The sequence below is a fragment of the Hemicordylus capensis genome, chromosome 4 (assembly GCF_027244095.1).
Source record: "Hemicordylus capensis ecotype Gifberg chromosome 4, rHemCap1.1.pri, whole genome shotgun sequence".
In the NCBI taxonomy this organism is placed as follows: domain Eukaryota; kingdom Metazoa; phylum Chordata; class Lepidosauria; order Squamata; family Cordylidae; genus Hemicordylus; species Hemicordylus capensis.
In genome coordinates, this window is record NC_069660.1 from 24,453,704 (window position 1) to 24,471,702 (window position 17,999).

Below are 17,999 nucleotides of genomic sequence, written 5' to 3' on the forward strand. Positions count from 1 at the left end.
GATTTTACATAATCACATCTTAATCACCACCCCACAGGGTTCATTAGCCGTTGTGAGACTAAATTCTCCTTGAATGGTGTATATGGCCTGCCATCTTCTGGCTTGCTATTATCTGGTAGATTTCTCTTGTCTAGATATCTACCCGAATCATTCAACTCCTTCTCAAACCCCTCTAATGGCTTCCCATCCATGTTTGCATTCCTTATCCTTACCATCAAATGTTTCCATCGCCTCTCCCCTTTATCTTTCTGGTTTCATTTACTGATGTACATCCTGCTGATAACTTTTGTTCCTCCAGCTCTTGAATTACCCAAGGATGACCTCCACTTCTATTAAACTATTCCATCCATTGTTGTTTGCAACCCCTTATACCTGGAATTCTCTTAAAAGACATGTGTAGTGATACCTCTATTTCTTCTTCCTTCTCATGTCTTCTATGTAAACCCATCTTTTCCATGAAGCCTTTGGTTTAACCTGTCATCCTTAACTGAAACAAACCATGAGTGCATTAACTGTGTTTTTAAAGTCTTTATCTCTCATTACTTGTACCTCTCACTTCCTCTTTTCCCTTTGCTGTCTTCTCTTCATCTCCTCAGATTCCGTAAGCTTCAAGAAAGAGGAGAGCAGATCCTTTCCTGCTCTCTGCCAATGCATGCAGCTTCCGTCTGGGGCAGCGCACATCTCAAGAATCCCCGCATGGCGACAGCATGCACACGGTGTCTGCACATGCATGGTGAGTATGGAGTCAGCATGCTTGCATCTCACATTGACATAGAGATGGGTGCCTAGAGTGCCTGTGCCCTGGGGAAATCCCCCAGAGCACTGCAGGAATCCCTCCGTGCATGGTGTATTGTGGGATACCGGAGGCCGGGATAATGAGTCCCAGCCTCTGCTGCCAGGAGCAGTGCAGGTAGTTTGGGCACATGGCTTGTGCACCACAGGGGCTTAGAGCAGTCATCTGGGGGAAGGTATGTTGAACCCTGCATCCTCCCCCACCCCACCCATCTGCCTGCCTGGTCATGCACATGGTCAAGTGAATAGCCCTATAGGCTAAGTTTGAATCTAGGCACAAATTCTTGTAGCAACCTGAAAGCAATTCATTTCCCCCCATTTTATTATGCTTTAAGGCCAGAGTGATTGCCCCCATGTTTCATTCCTACCCTTTAAAAGGCTTAATATGCATGGGGGGGAAAGCTTGAAATGCATCCTGGGTTAAATATAGTTAAGTGATCAGTTAAGATGTCCTGTTTTTAAAGGCTTAGTTAAAATGAAAGCACCATATAAAGAGCCCAACCTGCCCATCTGATGTGTGCTTACAGCTCCTCCTTGGCAATTATTGGTCAGGCTACATGGAGGCAAATGCCTGATGTGGGATCTAAGTGTTCTGCCATCATAAATATTTCATACAGCTAATATTAACAACTCAGAGTGGATTTGTGAAAATCTCTATTATAAATATCTAACACTCGCTTGGCTGCACCCTCCAGCAGAATGCTTCACAGTTCAAGGATTGCAATGTTTCCTCTTGGGAAAGCTAAGAGACAAAAGTTAATGCTTGCTATTTCTGTTCTTTGGGCAAATTGCATATATTTATAGGTTTTCAAGCTTTTCTGCTAAATTCTTTTGTAAACGACAACTCTTTCCTATAGGATACAATGTCATGGCATTTCCCCTCCCCAGTTGGAATTCTCAGCTGAACAGCAATGAAATAAGAAACTTTCAATCTCCAGTCATTGATTTTAAAGTCGTGCTGAGGCAAAATTATTTGCTGCTGAAGAATTTTCAGTTCCCATTTGGAGCTTCAAAAGGGTTTTGTGGGCAGGGAGTGATGAATAAGGGAACTTCCAGTGGGCAGATTTTTCAACCATTTTGAAGGTGTGAGGTTAATTGGTGGATGTTATTGGTGGCAGCAGCAACCTGAACAGTTTCTCCATGGCTGGATTCAGCTGGTGTCATCCCCTCCCCCACCCCCGCAGAATGCTCCTGGAATTCTGGTTACAAATGATTCAATAGAAGTTGGTATCATATCATAGCTAAGAGACTGAACTGCAGATCAAGACTTACCCACTTAAATCTCACTTCTACCTTGAAATCACCTGGGTCCATTTTGGACAATATCTCCCCAGCTCACACAATTCAAAGGGGAACGCATTAAATGCTCACCCAGTGTGACATCTTTTGCAACATCCATACACCCTCCTGAGGCCCATTCACACATTATTTTCAACACTCGTACAACAAGTGTACAGCATACACAGGTACATATCTGTACACAGATACAGTCACTCACATGTTACATTGAATGCAGGTACAGAAGTACATTCCTACCTGTACCATTTGAAGAGTATCCAGGTTAACTTTTGAAATGAACAGTCATTCACACAAACACGTCTACGAGTGTACAGACATTTGTACACGCATACAGCCTAATGTCTGAATCAGGCTCTGAAGTATTGTGTGTGTTTAGGGGGGGCTATTAATCTAATACTGATTTAAACTGATATTAGGATCATGTGCAGAAGTGCTATTCAGATTATTATTATTTTTTAAAAAACTTTCCCTCTATTTCAAATATTTATTATTTATTTATTTATTTATTTATTTATTTATTTATTTATTTGATTTGATTTATATACCGCCCTTCCAAAAATGGCTCAGGGCGGTTTACAATTAAAACAAACTTAAACAATTAAAACAAAATAATAAGTAATACAACTGAAATGTGTGTTTAATCAAATTGAAAATATACTATTTATCTCAGTACCATAAAAAAGAAATGGGGGAACAAAAAAAAGGTTACCAAAAAAAATCATCTTTAAAAAAAAATCTTCAAAATCCATATAATTCATTAAAATTAGACCAAACTGCAAACAATTCATCTTCTTTTCCATTTTCTTGGGGGGGCGGGAACTATGCTAGGGAACACATATATCCATTTTTCAGGAGTAAACCTTTCCTTCCAATTTTGTATCATATTCCTTTAGGCGGTTCCCCATGCTCAAAGAATCCATTGTTCTTGCCCGCCATGTATAAAGGAACATGCCAGGAGGGCATCGGGACACTGTGAAGGATTTCACAACAGGTACACACTCGGCATGCCCCCTCCCATTTCAGTCATGTTGACTGGGAAGGATAACATCCAAACCAGCCATAGGTGACCTTAGGAAAGCTACTCCCTCTCAGCCTTAACTTTCTGCTGCAATATGTGCACCTTTCACACCCAAAGAGCATTATACAACTGCAAAGTATTATTATGAATACATCACAATGAAGCATTACTTTACTCTGGATCCTGGCTAGCCACAGTAGCTAGATTAAAAAGTTTTTAAAAATAAAAATAAAAGGGGGGGGGAGAAAAGGGCAGCCACCACCACAGCCATCATTGGTAAGCCAGTCACCCCAAACAAATAGATGAATTTTTCTCCCTGAAAATACCATTTTTACTCCCCATGAATCAGGTGGTAAAAATAGGGGAGGGGGCAGCATTCAAATCAGCAGTATTTCAAGGGACAAAAAGAAAGAATGATGTAAGTAGCTGACATACAGAGTAAGGATTTACTTAGAACTCACTGGCTGACATCCAGAGGAAGGATGCACCGGTGCAGTGAGATAGGGGTGTGCATGAACTGATTCTGGTAGTTCAGTTCTAGTTTGAGCCAAACTCGAAATGGACCACTGGACCGCAAGTTGGTTCTAGTCAATCTGCCCCCCAGTTCGGCCCAAGTATCGAACAGGCTGAACCAGTGCAGAACCAGTTTGGTGGTTTGAGCGGGCATGCCTGTGAAGGGGAGTCCAGTGAGGATTTCCTTTTACAAGCAAGGAGGAAACCCTGCTTACCTAAAAAAAAATTCATAATGGGGTGGGCGGGATGGCACCTGTAATCTGAGCGTGCGGTGGCGGCAACACAGCTCCTCCTCCCTGGACAGGGACTGGAGCACCAGCGCAACCCAATTCTGCCCTCTAGTCATGTGCAGAGGCTGGATCCAGGCCATGCTGGAACACCAGGCCTGGTCCGGGGAGGAGGAGCTGCACTGCCACCACGCCCTCCGATTACAGGTGCCCTCTCGCCCTCCCCATTAGGATTTCTTTTTAGGTAGGTAAGGTTCCCCTCTTGCTTCTAAAGGAGAATCCTCACCAGATTCCCCTTTACAAGCATGACCTTGAACCAGCTCCGAACTGGTTCAATAGAACCGGGGCTGGTTAAACTTGGACCAGCACCTCGTTTAGGGAGTCTGGTTCATTTTGAGTGTGAACCAGTTGAACAGGGCTGGTTCTATTTGAACCAGGTTCTAATAGAACCAGTTTTGCACACCCCTACAGTGATAGAGCAGCCTAACAGAACTTTCCAACTAACTGCACCAGTGCAACAGGGAAGTGGCAATTTTTGTTCTCCCCTTCCCCAGAAAGCACTATGTGCCACCCAAAAATATGTACCTGAATGTTGCATAGACTTTGAGAATACATTTTTGTACTCTGTATGTCACCCGGTGCGTTTTAAGTAAATTTCATTTAAAAGGCTATAACATTCTAACCCAGGATGATAATACATATTTTAATAGATAATTTTCACACTAGGGGAGAAATCCCAATCATTCTTCCATAAGTATTTCTTTATTATTTATGTAATTTATTTATATACCACCTGTCTCCAAATGGCCTTCCATGCGCTGGAATAGAAATGCAGCTGTAGTAAAACACTACACTTCCACTCAGAAAAATATCTTAACTTTTTTTCTGAATTCTCACCGAGAAAGCTCATAAATAAAGAGCTGGGTCCAAACTGAGCTGAGGAGAGCTCACCTGTCACTAGATAGTACAAAGCACAATAGGATTAATGGTCTGTCTCCGTATAAATCATCTTTATCTGTTCACATGTAGGGCTGTTTCTCCATGCAGATTGGGATAAATTGTAATTTTTATTTTATATTTAAAAATAGTAATTTTATTGCATTTTTTTCACACACACACACACACACCCCTCCCCCCCCCTCTCTCTCTCTCACACACACACACACCCCATCAGTAGGGTTTGCATACTAGCTCCATGATGGAGTGCCCATTGAAGTGCCTTGCAAAAACACAGAGCCTCAGTGGCTCTTAAAAGTTGCATCTTCACTGTAGGATGCTTCTCCTGTTGGCAATAATGGGAGAAGCATCCTACTAAGTGGACACAATTCCTGAGGCTCTGAGTGTTTGGAAGGAGCATCAACGGGCTCTCCACACTCACAAAGCCAGCACATACCCCAATGATGCAAGAGTGGGGAGCTGTGTGGTGTCTAAACCTCTGTATATCATGGCAAATATGCTCCCAAATTAGCATTAGATACCAGTGCAGTCAAATATTTATCCATTTCAAAGAAGCTCATCTCTTGGTCCAGTCTGGAAACAGCAGATTTAATAGTGCAGGCTGTCTTCTAGATAGTCCCAAGTGATATTTGTTATGTTATCTGAATGGAAGTGTTTTTTTCTTTCTTCTCCTTCTCTTCAATTTCTTTGGTCATAAAGTAATTGCATGTAACAAAGGGAGAAACTGTACAAAGGCTATGTAATTCACTTACCCTAGCTTGACTCCTAATGAATAGCTTTCTTGAAAACATCATTACCTGACTGGAATACCTATAACTTCTACATACAAGTGGTTTTGTTTGTGTTGGGAAAGCTAGAGAATGAGCCTGGAGTGAATTCTGTATTGCCCTTAAAGCTTTGCATAATGATGAGGCTGTATGTCTCCATGGTCACTTGGTTAACAATTTGTCATGCCTCGCTCCACTAGCAGTGCCCACCAGGCCCACCAGGAACTGCTTCAGGTACCTTATCTTCAGGTACCCTAAGCTTCAGGTACCTTATTGCAGAATCCCCCGCTGTGGCTAATTTGCATCCACTGCAACATTGGGCCTAGTTGGGCCTGATTTACTCAAGCATAGAATCAATCCCCAGTCTTTCCTCACCCAATTGCCTGAAGCCACTCGGGTACATGGAGAAGCCTGGAACCCTTGAAAATCTGGAGGGTTAAGTGGTAGAGGGGAAGGTTGGGAATGAGGTCTATCTTTTACCATATGTGCTTGGAGCCCCATACAAGCAAGGCCTCCTAGGAGGAGGGAGTGATGCATCTCATAAGAAGGGATGTCCACAGGAGAGATGGGATCGCTTCATGAGCCCCGTGCATCTCCCATGGATTAATCCTCTCATGGGAAGGATGATTCCCCAGCCAGCAAGCTGTATGTTGTACTTTCCTTGGCTTCTTGGCCCAGGTCTGGTTTCCGAAGGATATCCCTGGTCATGACGAACCATTGAACCAGCCCAAACTCAGAATCCTTTGCCTACCTTCATCTACATATCCCTGCCTAAAGGGCCATACACAGGCCATTTTATAAATTGGGATAAAATATCAGTTTTCCCCAAACTTTCCTAGGTCCCATGCCAGAAGCCCCTCAGGCACAGCAAACCCTGCAACATGCCTGGTTACCTCGTTGTAACCTCATTGTAACACCAGAGAATCTAAACACAATTTATTCACATTAGAGAATCTACTACTGTTTTCTATGCAAGAATCCCACTTTTACCCACTACAAATTCCTTGTTGTTTGGTTCTATGAAAGAATCCACATTAGATTAATAGTGGTTATGATTTTTATTTGTGAAAAGTGTAAATCTTTAGAAAACTGAAGTTTTGACATGCGTGGACAGACGTATACCGTGTCACATGGGGAAAATCCCAACTATCACGTGTTCAATTATCCCTGAATAAAATTTTTCTATTTGACTTCTGCTGTGTCTCTCCTTGTCTTGAATAAAACTTCTTGCCCTTCTGATCTCCAAGGGGAGGGGCAGTGGAATCCCATACCCAGAAGTCCCTCATTACAACACCATTAAGCACTGTTGGAATATTATTTGCAAATAGCTCTCATCAGCCAAAAAGCACAGTTGGTTTGCATAGCACTTAGCTACACGCCTTATCAATGAAGATTGAAGCTGTTGTTAGATAACCCGCATGCCTTGAGGATATTTTATGATGGCACTGCTTAAAGGAATGTCTCAGTGGGGAGGGGAAACTGATACCACAAGCCAGATGTCTTAAGAGTGTAAATGGGAAATATAACACTTGGAAGCAAATCGGAACCTTTGGGGTTAAAGTAACACTTTGGCTTTTATGTGATGCGCAAGTGCAAAGGTTGTTTACCCTAGGGTATAAAAAGGGGGTAGGCTGCCAGACCAGGCAGGCGGCCACACTCAAAGCTTTTGCTAGCACTGAAATAAAGCTTTGTTTGAAACTTGATACTGGTGTCTGGTGAAAATACCTAACCAAGAGACAAGCAGAACAGGGAGTAAATCTCCCATCTAACAGCACCTAGAAGGAGCACTAAAATGACCCACAACTAATTGAGATCATCAGGAGGGGTCTGTCTTCGGGTGCCGATTCAACTGGTGGTGACGTGGGATAGGGCATTCGTTGTTGTAGCCCCTACATTGTGGAACGTGCTCCCATGGATATAAGAGCATTGTCTTCATTGGAGGCCTTCAGGAGAGTCTTAAAGACCCATCTTCTTAGCCTGGCCTTTAATCATATTTAGTTTTAATGTTATCTAGTTTAAATTGTAATTCTAATCTGCTTTTAATTGGTTTTTGATTTTAATTGTTATGTATTTTTTATTTTAATGTAAACCACACTGAGCTGCCTTTGGAAGGGCGGTATATAAATCAAATAAATAAATTAAATAAATAAAAGCGGGGGAAAGACTTCCTTTAAATGGAAGCCATGGAACACAGCTGTATGTGTGTCTATGTGTGTTGTTTGTGCTCCCTCCTGAGCCAAGAGGAACTGAGGGAGCCTGCCCCCTGCCCTCACCGATAATGGTAAAGGAGGGGGAGGGCAGGGCAGTCAGGGTGACAGACAAGTCAGATCTTTTACAGTTCCAGAATGACAGCAGAGAATTTCCTGACAGTTCCAGCTATCGGAGTCTCCCTGGGGTTGTTGCGGAACTCCCTCCGATAACATGCAACAGAGGGCATGTCAGTCTGACATGTCTGTCGGACCAACACACCTGCACAGCCCTAGTGTTAACTTACTTATGATAGGTAGCTTAAATGGTCCAAGTTCTGGATCAGAAAGTGGTATGCAAATATTCATAACTGGTAGGTGAGGCCCATCACTGAGAGGCCCCAAAGTCATTTTCCATAGATTATAGGAAGTTCAAGAAATTAAATATATGTAATAGAACTTTTCATTAAAGTGCTTGCAAAAGGGAAGGAAAATAACAGTTTGAAATTTGTAGGTTTTCAGCTTCAAATATTATTCATTTCATTCATTCATTCATTCATTCATTCATTCATTCATCTATCTATCATATTTATATAACACCTGATATATGTATCTCTAGGTGGTTATTGAATAATTACAATATATGATAAATGTGAATCATAGTACATTTGAATCTGAGGGAGATATTCTGCCTCATTTGGTCATGATGTCCTTTGTGAATTATTAATCTGATGATTAAGTGTTATAAATCTATTGAGAACAATAACAGTTAAATCTGATGATTATTTTCAGAAATGCATGTGTGCACACACACACACCCTTTTCCTCCAGCATATTCTGGTGTAAAAAGTCATGCATTCAGCTATTATAAATGACAAGATGTGCATGCAAAAGTTGGCATCTGCAGATAATCTGGAAATATGACTTTATTTCGAACACACCTGACCCGACCACGCAGAGGCCGATTGGGCATGCGCAGTGGCCTCCAAAATAGATACTGCCATGGCGGTGAGGCCTGGAATGGGCTGAAGACCACCTGAACTGGGTGATTTGACACATAATGGAGGCTAGTGAGGGGAGGGGGGACCTCTTTGAGAAGCCCCCTGGAGAGGGTGAGTAATTTTTTTTTTTAAATGAACCGAATGGGGGGGGGTCGGTGGGGTGGCAAACCCAAACATGCCAGGTAGGGATGTGCATGGAACTGGCTGGCCTGTTTCGGTTCGAGTCCGGATCAGACTCAAACCCGACCGGGCCAGTTTGGTCCAACACCCCCTCGAAGCCCCCAGCTCATTTCAGTCCACAACAGGGGCATTTAAATCCCTCCCACCACCTCCAGAAACTCCCCCGAGGGGGATAAGGTTAAAAAAAATTTTTTTTTTACAAAAAAGGTCAGTGAACCCCCCAAACATTCGGGAGGTGTTCGGTCCGGGGTGGGACAAAACAGGGTGGTTCGGTTCAACGCCGATCCATCAAGCCAAACCAGCTCTACAACTAGCTCAACATTGAGCCAGTTTGCACATCCCTAATGCTAGGTCCTGTTCGAGTCTGTTCTGGACTCAAACGGAACCAGGCAACCTGGGTTTGTGCACACCCCTACTGTCATCTCATTTTAACAAGGGATTCACACTGACGATCAATTTCATGCTACCCAGACATATGGCAGAAGCACATGTCCCTAGATGACTTTTCTGTGGGTCATGAACATGATTCCCCCCCCCACACACACACACACTCCTTTTCCAGGAAGAAGACAATTCTCCTGCACTTTGACCTTGAGCTGAAACATCTCATCACCATGCAGGTTACAATACATATGAGTTCTATCAAGATTTTCTTCTTTGAATTGTCTCAACTGTATGTGCGTCTGTGATATATTATTCCTCACTGGCTCATAATTCATAACATTCACTCTCCAGGTGTTCACTCTCCACTTTGTCTTACTTGTATCTCCTCGAAAAAAACAAAACAGCTGTTTGTGCTAAACACCGCTAAAGTCCACACTTGTCGAGTTGCATTACCAATTACGTCCCTGTAGGTTGTAGCCAGTGGAGGGGAATACAAGCTCATACACTTGAGCAAGTCTGACATTCTGCCTGGCAGTCTCCATGAGTATGCAAATGTATCACAGAGCTAACTTTAAACTGAAACTGACACTCAAGGTAGCATAAGTGTGATCTACAAGCCAGCTAAACTAAAGCAAGTTACATTTCAGTTAAGTTGTGTCTCATCACATGGCCCAAATTCAGACGAAACACAAAACTGGAGGTTTCAATTCTAAACCGTAAATTGCACAGTAGACGTTTGTCCAACTGCGGCCCTCCAATCTTCAGTTCAAGGGAAAAGGAGCCTCTCCCTGCTGTCCAGCCGCCAAGGCCGATCCCAGCAAGTTCCCCAGCCGGATTGTGGGCAAAGCATCAGCACATCAGTGTAGTGGCCACGATTGGCCATGATCTCGAAGGGGGTGTGCCACACACATTCATTCATTTTTGGAGTGCTCTGGGCATGAAAAGGGCATTTAAATCCCTGTAAATGCCATGTCATGCCGGTGCTTCTGACAGGGATGGCACTGCTGCCCCGCCCCACAAAGTGGCCCATGAGGTGGCTCTGAGAAGCCCACAGGTAAGAGATGAAGGCATGCCTTCTCTCCTCCTGCTGTTCCCCTGCAACTGCCTATTTAGAGGCATCTTGCCTCTGAGGCTGAAGGTGGTATAGGAACATAGGAAGCTGCCATATATTGAGTCAGACCATTGGTCTATCTTTCTCAGTATTGTCTTCACAGATTGGCAGTGGCTTCTCCATGGTTGTAGGCAGGAATCTATCTCAGCCCTATCTTGGAGATGCCAGGGAAGGAACTTAGAACCTTATCCTCTTCCCAGAGCTGCTCCATCCCCTGAGGGGAATAACTTACAGTGATCACACTTATGGTCTTCCTTTCATATGCAACCAGGATGGACTCTGCTTAGCTAAGGGGACAAGTCATGCTTGATACCACAAGACCAGCTCTCCTCTGGTGGCCTATAGCCACCAGACTAGTATCCATTGTCCTTCATATAATGTCAGTATGTCAGTCTGTAACGTCAATATGTCAGTCAGTTTTCTTTAGGGGGTAGTATGTCTTGATCTAGTCCCAATAAGTCTACATGGATCAGTAAAATTCCTTTCTGTCCACATCTATCTTGTCATACAGGTGGCTCATATCTCTTGCCCTGGTAACCGTCTATAGTCTTGTACATGCTTCTTTTCATTTTATGCTATCAGCTGCATCTTTAAAGAAATATGTCAACTCCAGCTCCTTATCAATATTTTCAGAACATACTTGGCCCCCGAATTCCAACATCTTGCATTAACAGTTTCTTTCTGTATCTTGGACAAAGATCACAAAGCATTTAGACACAGTCAGGCTTTCTCCACTTCCCAGGAATCTCTGGTGCACTATAGCTGAATTCAGCAGGTCTCAAACTTGGACTTCTTTATGGGTCAACAGGGGTTGGAAAAGACCTAATGATTACCACAAAGTTCTTTTTCACTTCAGCAGGCACAGGGTGCACTGCAAATTACTTCTAGACTGTAAAGTTTGGTGAGAACTTTGTAATAGTTTTAGAATGGTTCCAGCAGCTGGGCAGAAAATAGACCTCATGGTATTTGACTGATTTTGATTGTTTGGATTTGCATTCTTGGTGGGATGCTAAATGGAGGAATTCTACTTGTGATTTGTCATATGAATCCCACACTGATTGAGGGGATTAACACTTGATCCTGCCATGTTCTAGTTTTTGAAAATGCTGTAGTAGCTTAAGCTGGCCCAGAAGCAAACATACACTTCTGGAAAATGAATAGGTAGCAGAGATAATAAAATTAGATGTCAGTATACTAAACCCCCCTTTTCCCCATGACTGGTCATCACTAAATATCATAAAAGCTGTCACAGTAAAGGGCAAACTGTTATAAATAGACTGATGAGGCATGGAAAAAAATCAGAAATGATTTACTTTACATTGTTAAATCAAGTGGAGGCAGTTATCCATTTGTAGACACTCAACTTTTGAGTTTGATTTATTTCTACTGATATGACTTCATATTCCTCCATTTTTAATTTTTAATTTTGCTTGCAGATCTGTGATGAGTTGGATTTCCCATACCCCTGGTTGCACACCCATAAACAAAGGCATAGTCTGATGATCCAGTCCAGTGAAAAATTTAAATGAGAGGACAAAACCAATGTAGAATATTCTAGAGCATTTTCAGGTTTTCAGTGCTGAAATGTGGACAAAACCTTGTTCATCATGTGAAGGTCACCACTTTGCAAAGATAGGAACTGGTGCCTTGTAACTCTTGGAAAGCTTCACGTTGCTTAATAGAGGCATTAATTGCTCTTGGCTGTTTTGCTACACCGCCTTCCCATCTGTCAACAATATGTTATGCATTAACACTAGAATAATATAGTTTAGAAAAAGTGGAGAGGGAGAAGAAAAGAGAAGATACAGAGATGTATTAAATTAGGATTTGAATGCCTTGACCAATAAGGGAGAAGAACAGCAGAAACATTTCTTTCTCCAGCAGTCATTTAGGATGGAATCAGATGCCAGAGACAGACGAATACAGTAAAAACAGCTGCAACAGCTGGTGTATGGTAGAGGGCATTTGGATAGTTTAAATATATATTAAATTCACTCAACATCTGTAAAACCAACAAAACTAGCTGCATTTTCATTTCCTTACATGCTTGAGTCGGTGATTTCTGAAAGAAATTCCTTATAAGGTCAGACACTCTACAGACTGAGGTTTATGTGATACCTCTCCTAATTAAGCAAAGAGGCACTCATAGAGGCGATTCTCACGATTGCGCAAAAGTGGGCAAAGAGAGCCTAGCCTGCTTTGGGGCGATCATGTGCTGCAGTAGGAGCCACGCAGCTCCCGGCAGCTAGCCGCCCTGAATACCCCTCCCCTTAGGCAAGGTTAACGGAACGAGCGCTCCGTTAACCTCATCTTTTTGCTCATGTGTTGCCACAGTGTGTGGTGACATACAAGTAGACCCCAGACAGGGAGGCTACAAGTAGCCTCCCGGTCTCTGGGGTCTCTCCAAGATGCCCCGCTCACTCGCGTGGGGCATCCTGGAACTTCCCGATGCCGTGGCCCCCGATCCCCACAGCCCCTGCCGGCTCTGTGACAGAGCCAGCAGTCGTGTGGGCAGCCTATCCAGCTGCCTTCCGATCGTCTGTGGGGAGAGCGGGCTAAGTCCGCTCTCCCTGCAAACCTCCTTACAACTCCTCTCCCTGATTGTGAGACTCACCTCATAGTTTGCAAGGGGATAACAACTATTCATATTCATCCCAGCATAGCACGCCTCCCTCCAGTGGACGTTGCTGGTCCCTGCCTTATTTAAAAATGAAAATAAAAAGGACTGTGAGCCCTTTGGGACAGGGAACCATCTTCTCATTTATTTTGCTAGGTTAACCACATTATGAACCTTTTTTGTTGAAAAGTGGTATATAAATACTTTAATTATTATTGATGGCGGATGATACATAGCAAGGATGCACTGGTGCAATGAGATAGCAGCCAAACAGAACTTCCCAAAAAACTGCAACAGTTTATCATGGAAGTGGCAATTTTTTTATGCACTCCCATTCCTCAGGGATGTTTTCTGTACCACCTGAAGATATTTAGGGGAGCACTGCACCGCCCTCAAAGACATGTTTTCAGGTTTCAAGGAGGGTTTCCTGGGGAAGGGAAGGTTGTCAAAAATTGCTCTCTGGTGCATTATATAGTTATCTGTTCCATTTATATACTGTTATAGTATTATAACAGTATATAAGTTATATATAAGTTATATATAAGTATATAAGTTATATATAAGTTATAGTTATATAGTTATATATACTATAACTATATAACTATATAGTTATATAGTTATAGTACTGGTGCATTATATAGTTATCTGTTCCATTTATATACTGCCCATCCTAGAAGTGCTCAGGGTGGTTAACTGTGAATCTGAAAAATAAATAAATCTCACATCAGAGAGTCACAGGGGAAGTGATGTAACATCAGAGAATCACAGGAGAAACCCGGAAATCGGCTGCTTGTGAGTAAAAAATAGACTAAAAAGCTTTTTTTAAAAATTAGATATGCATGGTTGGGCAGACAGGCAGACAGAGGGCAGAAGATGGTTTTTCCCCACCAACCACGGTTGCTGAAAAGAGAAGAGAAGAGAAGAGAAGAGAAGAGAAGAGAAGAGAAGAGAAGAGAAGAGAAGAGAAGAGAATATTTTCTTCACCATTTGGACCTCTGGAAAGCTCTGATTTTGAAAGGGGTCAAAGAAGTCTAATTCAAACTGGGCTGACCAAGTTTCAGTTTGGACTCTCTCCAAACACCTCTGATTTTACAAGGCCTAGTAGTAGTAGTAGTAGTAGCAGTAGTAGCAGCAGCACAGTTTATCATATGGTCCTTTAACATCAATACACCATCATTGACAATGTATTAACATGAATACACCATCTGCTGGCTTACTTGGGTTTGCTCTCCTGATGCCCCACTGTTTAGGAAAAATTGGTGCATAAAAGAATTCTTGTTATCCTGATTTGTCCACCATTAAAAATCTTGGCTGACATCTCGACTATCAAAGCATTCATATCAGTAGGGTCTGTGGGCATACTGTGTGAGCCCTCGTGCAACTTTCCCCTTGGTTCTGAAACTCCATTTGGTGCCTGCTTGCTCCTCATGTACACAGTAAGTTTCTGTGTGTTTCCTGGGTAATATAAGCCAGCCTGCTTTCAGTCATGTAAGTGCAATGTGTTTTCCTGTTTTTCAGAAACAACTAAATGGGTGCTGATGGACAAGCCATCATACACATGGTTCTTCTATTTATTTATTTTATTTTATTTTTACATTTATATCCTGCTCTTCCTCCAAGGATCCCAGACCCGGAGCATACATGGTATACATGGTTATGTTTATCACAATAATCCTGTGAGGTAAGTTGAGATACATGAGAGATAACATGACTGGCCAAGCATCACCCAGCTATTGTCCTACAGATCTGCTGCCAGCAGGGGAAATTAAAAAATTAATCCAGGAAATTAATCCTGGATGTCTGCATAGATTGAGGGGAAACCACATGAAACTCATAAGAACAGCCCTACTGTATTTGGCCCAAGGCCTATGTAGTCCAGCATCCTGTTTCCCACAATGACCCACCAGAAATCTCTGAGAAGCCCATAGGCAAGAGACGGGGACACACCCACTCTCCTGTTGTTGCTCCCCCTGCAACTGGTATTCAGAGACATACCTCTGAGGCTGGAGTTGGCCACTAGCCCTCAAACTAGTAGCCATTAATAGACCTGTCCTCCATTAATTTGTCTAAGTCCCTTTTAAAGCCATCCAAGCTAGTGGCCATCACCGCATCCCATGGCAGAGAATTCCATAGATTAATTATGTACTATATGAAAGAGTACTTCCTTTTGTTGGTCTTAATTTCCTGGCCTTCAGTTTCATGGTTCTAGTGTTGTGAGAGAGGGAGAGAAATTTCTCTCTGTCCACTCTCTCTACTCCATGCATAGTCTTATACACTTCTGTCATGTCTCCCTGTAGTCCCCTCTTTTCCAAACTAAAAAGCCCCAGATGCTGTAGCCTTGCCTCATAAGGAAGGTGTTCTATTTAATTCCAATTTAATTCCAATTGGCTTTAAATAAAGAAAGCTACTTCTCAATTATTATTTTTTGTGGTGGCGGTGGCAGAGAAGCTTGTTTATGTCCAACTAATGCAAGAAGACGTGCGAGAAGGTTTTTCACTCATCACTACAATAATTTAGATCTGTGCTGGGGGCATGGTCCAGACAAGGGGCCATAAATCCCTGCTCAGCTTTCTCTTCTGAATGTGCAAGTTTGGAGAAGAGTCTTACTTTTCAGTGTTCAGACACTGCTGTGCTTCCTGCAGGACCCTGATCACAATAAATTCTGTATATGTGCGGCAACCACAGTTTCCAGTGAGGATTGCCACATTCTACTTTGCAGTTTTCCCTTCCCTCACCATATGGCAACACCAAATTGCGAAGCTTGTGATGCTTAGCTTGCTTTCAGCTCAGTTTGTAAGTATACATAGCTTAGACAAGTGCTGCCCACTGATTTAATTTCAACACACTGGCATCCAGAATTCTCGGCGCATTCGCTTATTCTTTTAAAAGATTGTATAAGATGTTTTATAATTGGTGTTCATATTTATATTTCTGTTAATTGTTATTGGTTTTAATGGTTTCTGTTTTTAATTGTAAACCACCCTGAGCCATTTTGGAAGGGCAGTATAAAAATCGAATAAATAAATAAATAAACAAACAAATAAATAAATAAATAAAATCTGTTCAAGCATAAATTGCTGGGTGTGATCATCGTTTTAAATCCCATTAGCGAGCAGTTGATTCCTCCATATCAAACAAAGCTAGATTGGGTGATTTTAATTCCATCCATGTCTTCAACTTACAGTATGAGGTTGTCCACACGACCTCACCGGGGAGGGTGGGCTGTGGGGAAGGCAGATCACCTGCCTTCCCTGGCAGACGAGCAGCCGCCAACCTCCCCCTCCGCCGCACCATGTGTCCACACGAGAAGTGGTGTCACAAAAGGAGACGCTGGGAGTGGGAGGACTCCCCCCCCCGACCTGCATCTCAGGCTGCCCCGGGGCATGAGCATGGCGGCTGCTGTCATTACAGCAACTCAGCATGGCCACACACACACACACCCAGCTTGCTGCTGAAAATTGCAGTGGGCCAGTCAGAAGCCAGTTAACCTCGCAGCAATTGCCCAGATTGCCGGCCAAGGTTAAGCAAACCTCAGGTTCACCTTCGCTAGATGTCGGGTATGAAAGTAGGGCTTTGTGCTGGTGCAGTGCCAGGAGTGCTTCACTCCTGGCACTTCATATGTACAGCCTAACCCAGGCTGGGCTGCCCTAGGCTGAGTTAGGCTGTGTGTCCGCCCTAGCCTGGGTTAGGCTGCACATGTGTGAATACACTTTATGAGACGGTTAAGAACAATGAAGCAGACAAGGTAAGGCAGGAGGACACAAGTTGGCCTAATTAACTGAGATTAGGCCTGCTGAGGCTCAGTCCACAGAAGTGTGGGGAAGAAGCAGCCTGCAGGTCCAGGAATCAGCCTCATGGTGTTGGCTTGAGCAGTCAATAAGTGGGAAGGGGCTACATCTTCAGTCTAACAACAGGGAAAATAGACCTGGAAACAAGGGCAGCCATAGATCTGATTAATCAGTTCCCCAGAGAGAGAGAGAGCAGAGAGCATGTTCCTAAAGGTCCCAACTGAGCCCTTGAACACTCTCTGGGTCTGACTACCCTCCCCCCACCGCCCACCATGCTCTTCTTGAGGAATAGAGGGCCTTAAAGGTGTAGAAGAACTCTGACCACTACATTACCTTTCTATTTGCTCTTGCCTGTTACATTGCCTGCATTAGTTTGCAAGCACTGAGCAGCATGAAGTCCTTGGAGTCGTGTGTACTTTGCATAAGAAAAAAAAAATTGAACTCTCTGTTCAGGCAACCTGAATTCAGTGCCAAGAAATGCCAGATTCTATGGCACATACCAGTGACGCAAATTGTGAAGAGATGCATAGTTTCTCTTATTGTGTATGACTTTTTTCTTCAAATAACTGTCTGAATAATTTATTTGTTTTGTTAATCACAGGGAGGAGCAAGGAGCTTGAACCCCTCTCTGGGCAGAGAGTCACCTTTTCTGTTTAGCAGGGGAAGATTAACTGTCCCTATCCAATGCCAGCACAGCATCCCTCAGGTGGCTTCCTGGTGTCTCCCTTGCGCTTCTTTTTAGAATCAGACAGGGAACCATTTTCTTGGCAAAGGGAACCATTTTCACCAATATAAACTGCTTTGAGATTTTTTGTTGTTGGAAGCAGCATATAAATGTTAATAAAAATAATAATCCCTTGGCCTATGGACATCTTATTCAGCAAGACCTCTGGTTTCTGAGATTTCAAACATCTAGATTTGAAGCCTGACTTTGCAAGGACTAGAAATTAGGGGGTAGGGGGGTGGGTTGTTTTTTTGAAATGAAATAAGGAGGAAATGTAATAAATCATGTGTACAGTATTGTATGTGGTTCTTTTTCTATACAGTCCTTCCCTAGAACTGAATCTGCTTACATTGCACCAGAAATATAGGATGGGGAGGAGTAATTTTCTTTGATGGAATTTCACTGGCAGATTATAAAAATGACAGCCAAAAAGGA

The 17,999-nt window shown here is 42.9% G+C and overlaps 1 long non-coding RNA gene across 1 annotated transcript; it reads left to right on the forward strand.

Moving 5' to 3' along the window:
- Positions 1-616: 616 nt before the first annotated feature.
- LOC128325213 (uncharacterized) lies at positions 617-17,676 on the forward strand. Its single transcript, XR_008307307.1, has 3 exons — positions 617-733; positions 14,571-14,733; positions 17,442-17,676. It is a non-coding gene; the product is annotated as an uncharacterized LOC128325213 (long non-coding RNA).
- The last annotated feature ends 323 nt before the right edge of the window (positions 17,677-17,999 follow it).